The sequence below is a fragment of the Oenanthe melanoleuca genome, chromosome 8 (genome assembly GCF_029582105.1).
Source record: "Oenanthe melanoleuca isolate GR-GAL-2019-014 chromosome 8, OMel1.0, whole genome shotgun sequence".
Taxonomy (NCBI): domain Eukaryota; kingdom Metazoa; phylum Chordata; class Aves; order Passeriformes; family Muscicapidae; genus Oenanthe; species Oenanthe melanoleuca.
Genome location: NC_079342.1, coordinates 19122133 through 19130619, shown reverse-complemented (window position 1 = coordinate 19130619; position 8487 = coordinate 19122133).

Genomic DNA, 8487 nt, shown 5'->3' with positions numbered 1-8487 from the left:
GGGACCACCCTGCAGCTGGCTCCATCCCGCTCTATCGCTGCGGGCAGGTGCCGCGGGATGGGGATAAGGCCCTGCACCCACACACCCCGAGGGACGGGTAGAAAGACGGCGTGAGCGGGAGCGCGCCTGTCCCCTCCAGCGGGGACAGTCCCCTCGCTGTGGGGTCCCGGGGGGAATTGTCCCACGCGGGTCCCCCCCGAGCGCCGCACCGAGCCCCGCACCGAGCCCGGGCTCCCCGCGCCGCCTCCTCCGGCCGGGCGCCTCCTTTGAACAGCCCGGGGGGAAGCGCCGCTCGCAGATAAACGGCACATCAAACCCACCGCAGCACCAGCGCTTCCTGCCCGCGGGCCGGGACGGAACCGGGGCGGAGCCGGGGCGGCCCCGAATGGGAGCCGCAGCCCGAGCAGAACCGGGCGGTCCCGAATGGGAGCCGCAGCCCGAGCAGAACCGGGGCGGTCCCGAATGGGAGCCGCAGCCCGAGCAGAACCAGGGAGGTCCCGAATGGGAGCCTCAGCCCGATAAGAACCGGGGCGGTCCCGAATGGGAGCCGCAGCCCGAGCAGAACCGGGCGGTTCCGAAGCGGAGCCGCGGCCGGACCGGGCTCACCCCTCCGTCCCCGCCGCTGCCGCCAGAGGGCGCCGCCCCCCGCCCCGAGCGGCCCCGCGGGAGCAGCGCGGCCCCGGCGCTCGGTAATAACGAGGCTCGTTAATAAGTTTTCTCGGTGTTTTCCAAATAAAGTGTGTAAAAGACTGTCCTTTCCCCTCTCCCTTTTTCCTTTTCCTTCTCCTCTTCTCTCCTCCTCCCTTCGTCCATTCCCCTCTCTCCTTTTCCCCTCTCCCACCCTCTACAGATCTTCCTGGGGTTACCGCAGACCGACAATCGCTGTGTTAAACCCGCTATGTTTGAACACTGCGGATATTTTCTTGAAGAATTTTGTATTCTGGGGTGGAAAGGTAGAAAGACAGCTGGGGACAGCTGCTGTTCTCCCCAGCTCAGCCAGGCCCTGGAGGTCTCAGCGCTGTCCCAGGTTCCCACTCCCTGGAACATGGGGGCAGCGGGTTCTGTGCCTGTGGTCACAGGCAGCCGAGTCTCCTGGGGTTTCAGCAGACCTGAAGTGACCCTGTGAAGGCTCACACTTCCCAGTGGGAGCACTGGTGTCTGTGTAGATGCCCTGCTATTAATTGAGTTCTAATTAAAGTCCTGCCAGTCCTGGAACCAACCTCTCCTCCTCAGTCCCAGGCAAAGCCATCTCTCAGGGGTCTTCACCTTTTGTCCTTAAAACCCGTTCAGGGCTGGCTCCAAGAGGAGCCTGTTCTGAGCTGCTGTGGCACATCGGCACAGTTTGGAATGGTTCAGCCCTTTCTTATCAATTCTGTCCCTCCTGCAGGAGCCCTGGATCCCTGTCCCCATCTCACAGTACTCAGTGTGTCTGCAGCAGCATCCCGAGGGGCTCAGCAGCCTCCAAAACTTCATGAATTTGTTAAGGTTCCCAAAAAGCACTCCTAACTTCAATATACCCTGAGAAAAGCCTTTTTCATGTCTTGGACTCACATGAAATCCTTCTGACCTTTCCCTGTCCCTCCTACTCTCTTCCCCAGCAACAGAAGTCACTGCTCTGAGGAGATGAGGACATGAGTTTCCCTCTCCTCCATTACCTGCATCTGTTTGCTTGGGTGGCAGCCAGAAAAGTGACTTCATGCACTCAATCTTTTTTCCCCCTGCCCTTTATTTTTCATTTTATTTTTCTATCAGCCCAAGGCTCCCGCCTGTTGTAGAGTCGAGGGGGAAGCATCCCGGCCAAATCCTACCCCTGTGTTATGGTAATCGCGGCTGCCACCAGCAGATGCAGCTCGCTGAAATAAAAGGGCTGTTTAACAGGCGGGGAGAAGGAGAGGGGAGCTTTTGTTTGGCACTCGCCAGGGCTGGAGTACACTTGTAAAGCAACAACTGGAGCTTGTTGAAAAGAAGTGGAGGTTATTAGATTCGTTTCACTTACTGCCGATGGTCCTGTTATTTTTTCCCCTTCATATTCCAGGCAAAAGCCCTGGTTCTGAGGAGGAAGAGGAGAGAGATGCCACCTGAAAACCTGCTGCCTCTGCTGCTGACCATGGAAATAGATAGGGCTGGTGCCTGCTGCAGGGTTCTGGTTGATTGCAGCCCAGAGTTCAAGGATGCTCAGGCTGGCTTCCTGTATTGGGGATGCTCCTCACTGCCCAGGGCCCTTTCTTTTTCCCAGTAAACCTGGGAAAATCACCTTCCCCAGCTGAGCAGGGTGCTGAGCAGGGGTGCCCTACTGAATGCAGGATCTTCTATACCCCTTGGGGGCCTAGACAGTCAAGCAGGGGCATTCTGCTCATGGGACATAACCTTTCCTGATGCTCCTCTACCTTCCAGGATGCTTGGTCCTGCCTGTTGTGAGACAGCAAAGTTAAGAAGACTCAAGAGCACCCTTAATTGTGCTTGGAGCTATCAAAACATAGCAAAGCTAGTCCAGAATTTGTCAGAGCTTGGACAGCAATGGGTTGCTGATGGGGAGGTAAAAATTCAAGTGACTGCAGAAGCTGGGATGATATAAACCTGCATCCTTGGGGCTTATAGTCTCATTTTGAAGTGTTGCAATTTTGGATAGGAGAATGGCAGAAAGTAGTGCCATGGGGTTTTTATCTTCCCTCAGGTAAATGGGAACAAGAAAATTATTAGATGGGTTGGATTTCTGTTCCTGATTCTCTCTACCTACCTATCTGTCCCTCTGTCTCGATGCATCTCTCACCAGCCCTCTTTGCTCTGAAAAACAGCAGCAATCCCCTTCAGATGCCAGGAATAAAATCAATACATTCCCTCTCCAATTCAGGTAGCTGTCCATAAATCTTCCCAGCTTCAGGCTGGTCTCCTAGGACTCCCACATCAGCTGGGAACCTATTTAATCAGCTGAGATGATCTGTGCTGTTTGCTGCCCAAAGGCCCTTTGAACTCTTTGTCTCCCTGCTGAATGATGCTCAGTCCCCTGGGGGTTGAGCCAGACTGGCCCATTCTGTGTGACAAGCCTCAGGTGAATGATGCCTGGAGCTGGCAGTGCCTCCTGGAGTCCGGCTGCGAGCCCAGGGTGCTGAGAAGAGTCACAGCCCCTCTGCCAGGGTTTTATCACCACATCTTCCCATGGCTCTCTGCAAAGCTCCACAGACCCACAGCAGCATGGACAGCACCCAGCCTGGTGCCAGGGGAAGAGAGTTATAGCTCTTTTTGGGAAGGCTTGGCGAGGGCTGGAGGGGTGTATGACATCACAGCCTCCCCCTCCTGGGGCTGCAGGCTTGATTTTCAGCATCTTTCAGTGCATTTTAGGTTTTAGCTGATTGGGAATCAGCCCCATGCAGCAGCTTTGCTGAGGGACTTCTGGAAGAGTTTTTCCACTCTAGTCCAGCCCTTGGAAGCACAGAACTCAGCATTGCTTAGGATATCACCCCCAGGAAACAAATCTAAAGCTGCCCCAAAGCAGCAGGACTCTTGGATCAGTTTTCAGGCAGGGAAACGCTGGAGTGCTTCCTTTACTAGCTGAGATTTTCTTCCAGGCTGTTGAAGTTGTGCTGGACGTGTTCCCCTGCCTCCCAACAGCCCCCAAGCTGGTGACATCCAGCCAGCTCCTTGCCCCAGCTCCATCCAGCTCTGGCCCAAGGGCTCAGTGTTTCCAGAGTCTTCTGCACCCCAAAAATTGCAATTTAGCACGGACCACCATCAACACACACAAAGTAACCTAGTCTGCCAGCATATTAGGGTGTTGGAAAACAATAATCCAAGAAGGAAACACATTATCTGGCCTTGTTACTTTACAAAGTAATTTAAATTAATTTTTCCCTAGAGTGGTTAGGGAGCACTGCAACTTGCCCTTGTCTATTCTCTCCGGCTAATGAAGCTTTACCAGAGGCTGCTCGTGAATTCCTATTAAGACCTCATCTTAGAGGTTACAGGGCAAAGCAATTTCTGCTCCTGGGAAAAAATGCCTATGAATTTGTAATTGTAAGTCCATGTTTGATAGGGATTAGCATCTGAAAGGGGTAGAGTGGTGGGAAGCAGAGAAAACATTATTTCAATTAGCTGAAGAAAAGCAATTTAACATCTGATTACAGTTTACACTTTTAATTTTCTCCTATTTCTCCTATATTTTTTCCTAATTTTCTGGCATCTGAGGTAATTATTTCCTGAAACTTTCCACCCTCACCAAGCCAGCCACCTTTCCCTTCTCCTCCTTTTGTCCATCATAGTTGAGATTCACATGTCAGTGGTTGGTGAGCTGGGATTTTTCCTTTCCCTTCTTCTCTCTAGATTCACTGAATTTGGGGATGGTGTAGAGGATGCTGTATCAAAATCACACTGAAATGGGATGTGATATTTCTCTTCATGCCAAGGAGGTGAAAGATGAGGAGAAGGCTTTGCTTCACATCCAGACTCATGGTCAGGCTTGTGCCCAGCAGCTTGACATGGTGCCAGTGCAGACTCTCCTAGGTAGAGCCCCAATGCCTAAAGATTCTCTCTGTGCTCAGAAATTACTTCCAATTCCCTCTTTTCCTCCCACCCCTTGGCCTCAGCCTTGAGCTCAGCTGCACTCCATCTATTTTTTCGTGGCTCCTTGGTCTCCTATTTCCTAATGACGATGCAATCAGTTTTTGGGTGGGAGATTCCTCGTGAGGAGGCTTGTTGTTGTTTAAGGAAGATCATGAAATCCATCCCTAATGAAAGGGCAGGAGAAAACCCTTCCACCAAGTTACACTGAAGCCTGAGATTATCATTTTTATGGGCTTCCAATCTTTCCTGCCTCATGTCTTATCAGCAAATGCAGCTGGAGGCTTCAAAAACCCTCCCAGCTTGCTGCTGATTTTATGGGATGAAGATTAGAGATGATCGGATAGCAAATTATTCATTCCATTCGATATCTCTGGGCAGGAGGGAATATCCAGAGCAAAGTCAGCTCCTTTCTCCCTTTCTGAGCATCACACACTGGGAACCCTCCTATCTGCCACTCCAGCAACGCAGCAGAGCTTTCCCCCCACACTCAGAGGAGATTAGGGGTGCAATATTCCCTCTGAGCAGATGGAAGAGCCAGGGGGGATCACAAATGCAGGCTCATCCCCCAACAATGAGGCAAAGAAGAGGCAGGTGGGGTTTCCTCTTGTTTCAGGGATTTTTAGTTTGATTCCTCCCACCCCAGGGTGAGGCAGGGCAGATCATGTTGGCTTTCTCAGCCTGATTTTCCAAGGCTGTGTGGCCTGAGGCTGATGTGAACGTGCTGTCAGAGCTCCTGACATCAGGGACAGAGGATCAGGGACAGAGGAGAGACCCCAGAGCTGCCCTTGGATGAAAGAGCAACAACACAGAGAGGGGAGGGCATGAATGCTGCCCAGAAATCCATCCCAAAATCAACTGGTGTAAAAAATATCACCCAGAATGTCCCATGGAATACTCATGGGCCAATACAGAAATACAGCAGTGGTGCTGCTGAGCAGAGCTTAAGGGCAAAGGAAGGCCCTTGAATGGATGACTTTTGCCAAACCATGACTGGGGTTTTCAACAGCACATCAAAAGGAGAATATATGGCAGTTTAAAGGAGTTTTTAAAGGGGAGAAGTAGGGTACAGAGCTGTGATAGATGAAAACCCAGAGCAGGAGCTGGAGCTGCCTTTTTCTGCTGCCTTTCACCCACATTGTCACACTGAGCCAAGAAAATGCCCTTTTCACACTGGCTGTAGCCCTTGGTTCTCTCCTGGCAGCATCCAGAGCAGGCAGGATCTGAAAGAAAAGTGTCAACAGGAAAAGAGAGAACTCTGGCACAAGCCAAGAATATTTGGTTTGGATGGTAGATGTCAAAAGAAACAAGAAATTATAAATTTGATTTGTGGCTTTATTTATTTATTTATTTATTTATTTATTTATTTATTTGATTTTGTGAGGGTTTTTTGGTGTGGATTTTTTAATGTTTCTTACCAGCTATTGAAATGTAATAAATTTATAATTACTTTTCTATGAAAAATACAATCTCTTCTTTAGGGAATGCTCAGGTTTGCTCTCATATAGTATTTTTTTTTTTTATTTTTATGGCTCTGTCTGGGAGGCAGGGAGGAAATGGAGAGATTGAAAAAGGGAAGGAAGGAAGGAGGGAGGAAGGAAGTGAAGGAGGTGAAGAAGAAAGAAAAGAATTTCCATTAAAACACAGAGTTCCACAATGTTTTTCAAAGAGGAACTGGCATCTGTTCTTTGAAATGTATCATCCAGGAATGTTGCTTTGAGCAGATATTAATTTTTCCTGAAAGTAATGTATTTTTTTAGGGTAAATAATCACCATATTTTGGAGTATATGAGTGTGAATCTTGAAATTCCAATCCCTGCTTTGTGTAAAATCTGTTACACAGACAACTGCTCACATGGGTCCTTGAAAGAGCATTGAGCTGGCTCTGGCTCCACTTGGCTTTGACTAAATGCTGCCAGGGTAATTTGTCCTTCTGTGTCTTGGTTTCCCTGAGCTCTAAAATGGACCAGCAGGGCTTTGTCTCACCATGGCTGGGTGATGGTGGTGTCTTAAATGAGAGAGACAGCAAGATTCCCAGCACCCTGCAGCAGAAACACACAGTTATCATTGTTTGTTTATTTATAAACAAACATAGAGAGTTTAGACTAAAATACTTGATTTTTATATCAATAAATATAAATATAAATATAAATATAAATATAAATATAAATATAAATATAAATATAAATATAAATAGAAATAGAAATAGAAATAGAAATAGAAATAGAAATAGAAATAGAAATAGAAATAGAAATAGAAATAGAAATAGAAATAGAAATAGAAATATTTTAAAATTTTTTTATATGTAAAACATAGTTTGTTATTCAGGTCCCAAGCCATGGCCAGAATGGCAAAAGGAAAACCTGGCTGGCAAATAATTTGTTGAAATTTCAGACTTTGCCCCTGCAGGGAGGCTGCTGCAGTGGTTTGCAGCTTCTCACCCCCAGGCCAGACCCAGGGATATGCAACCAAGGAGGTGCCAGGGAGCTTTGTCACAAAAGCAGGTACCTAGCTGGGGGATAAACATGCTTTGGAGCACAGGGGAGCTTTGAGATAAGCACTGAGTGATTCCCTGGCCTCACCAGTGAGCCCAAAACTACTAAACCATTGCATTGCCTAAATTTCATGTAAGTGTTGGACCATGCAGTTGGTGAAGTGTTGTTTGCTCCTCGGGATGGAGCTGACAGCAAGACCACCGTGTGGGAGGCACAGAGCCCTGCCTCCATCCCAGGGCTGCTCTGTCATGTCCTATCACCCCAACACAGCACAGCACGTGGGTGGATCCTTGATTCCTCCGTGTCCTGGGGACATCAGCCCAAAGTCCCTGGAGCTGTGCTGGGCAGAGCCTGGGGTGATAACACAGCCCAGAGAGCGTGAGAAGGAAGCTCAGCCCCAGGTGTGACAGGGGAGGGGACAGCAATGGCAGAATGTCTCAGACCTTGAATTTCCCAGGGGCAGCAGCAGGACAGGCTTCTCTAGGACTTCTGATCTGCTGATAAAACCTTCTGCTCCAAACACCCAGGCTGCTTAGGCTGGGCTTTTGCAAAAAAAAGCAGCAGGCAGGCAGCAAACACGGCAAGCTCTGCTCGCTTTCCCAGATAATGTGGAAGCAGCTCTTGGGGAACACAAAGTTCACTCTCGCTTTTACTCATCCACGGCCATTCCTTTTCCTCTGAATAGTGATTAGCTTGTTTTACAGGGCCTAATTATGGGCCCCTGTTGTGACACTTCCTTGCTGGGTGCAGTAGGAAAGTCCCCGCCTCGCAGGTCTCACAAGAAAAAATCAGCAGAGCTGGCAGTGGGGTTATCCCACATTGCAGATGGGGACCTGGCTATGGAAAGGAATTTGGGAACGAGTTGGGAACTGGCCTTTGACCTTGTACAGCTCCAAGTCAGATGTGGTTTGTCTTCAGGATAAATGATTTTATTGTAAATGCAGAGTAAAAAGCTGAGATGAAGGAGGGCAGTTCTTCTGGTGGGTGTGCATTCCTGAGGGTGCTGCACATTCCTGGACATGAATCCCATGGGCATAAAGTGCTATTTGCTTCTCAGGACAGAGCACCCAGGCAGGGTCCCTGGAGGGGAAATCACCACACTCAGAGGCCAGGGGCTCAGATGCTGCTGAGGGGCCACAAAGATGCTGTGACACATGACAAGAAGAGTGACAATGGAACCCCTGGCTCACAATTTTATAACTTCCTTCAGGAGCAACCGAAGTTTCTCAGCTGTGAAGCCAAATATCTTTTATTTTTCCTGTGGGGTGGGTTTGCCAGCCATCCAAACCTGACATGGGCTGGAAAACTGCTTAACTCAGGACCTGCAACATTCTCTGTCCTGCAGCATCTGTGCAGCCTTTGTGAAGGGCAAGCCTTGCAGCCTGCTGCAGCTCTTGGGCTGTTTCTATCACTACTGGTGTTGAAGAGATTTTGGGCT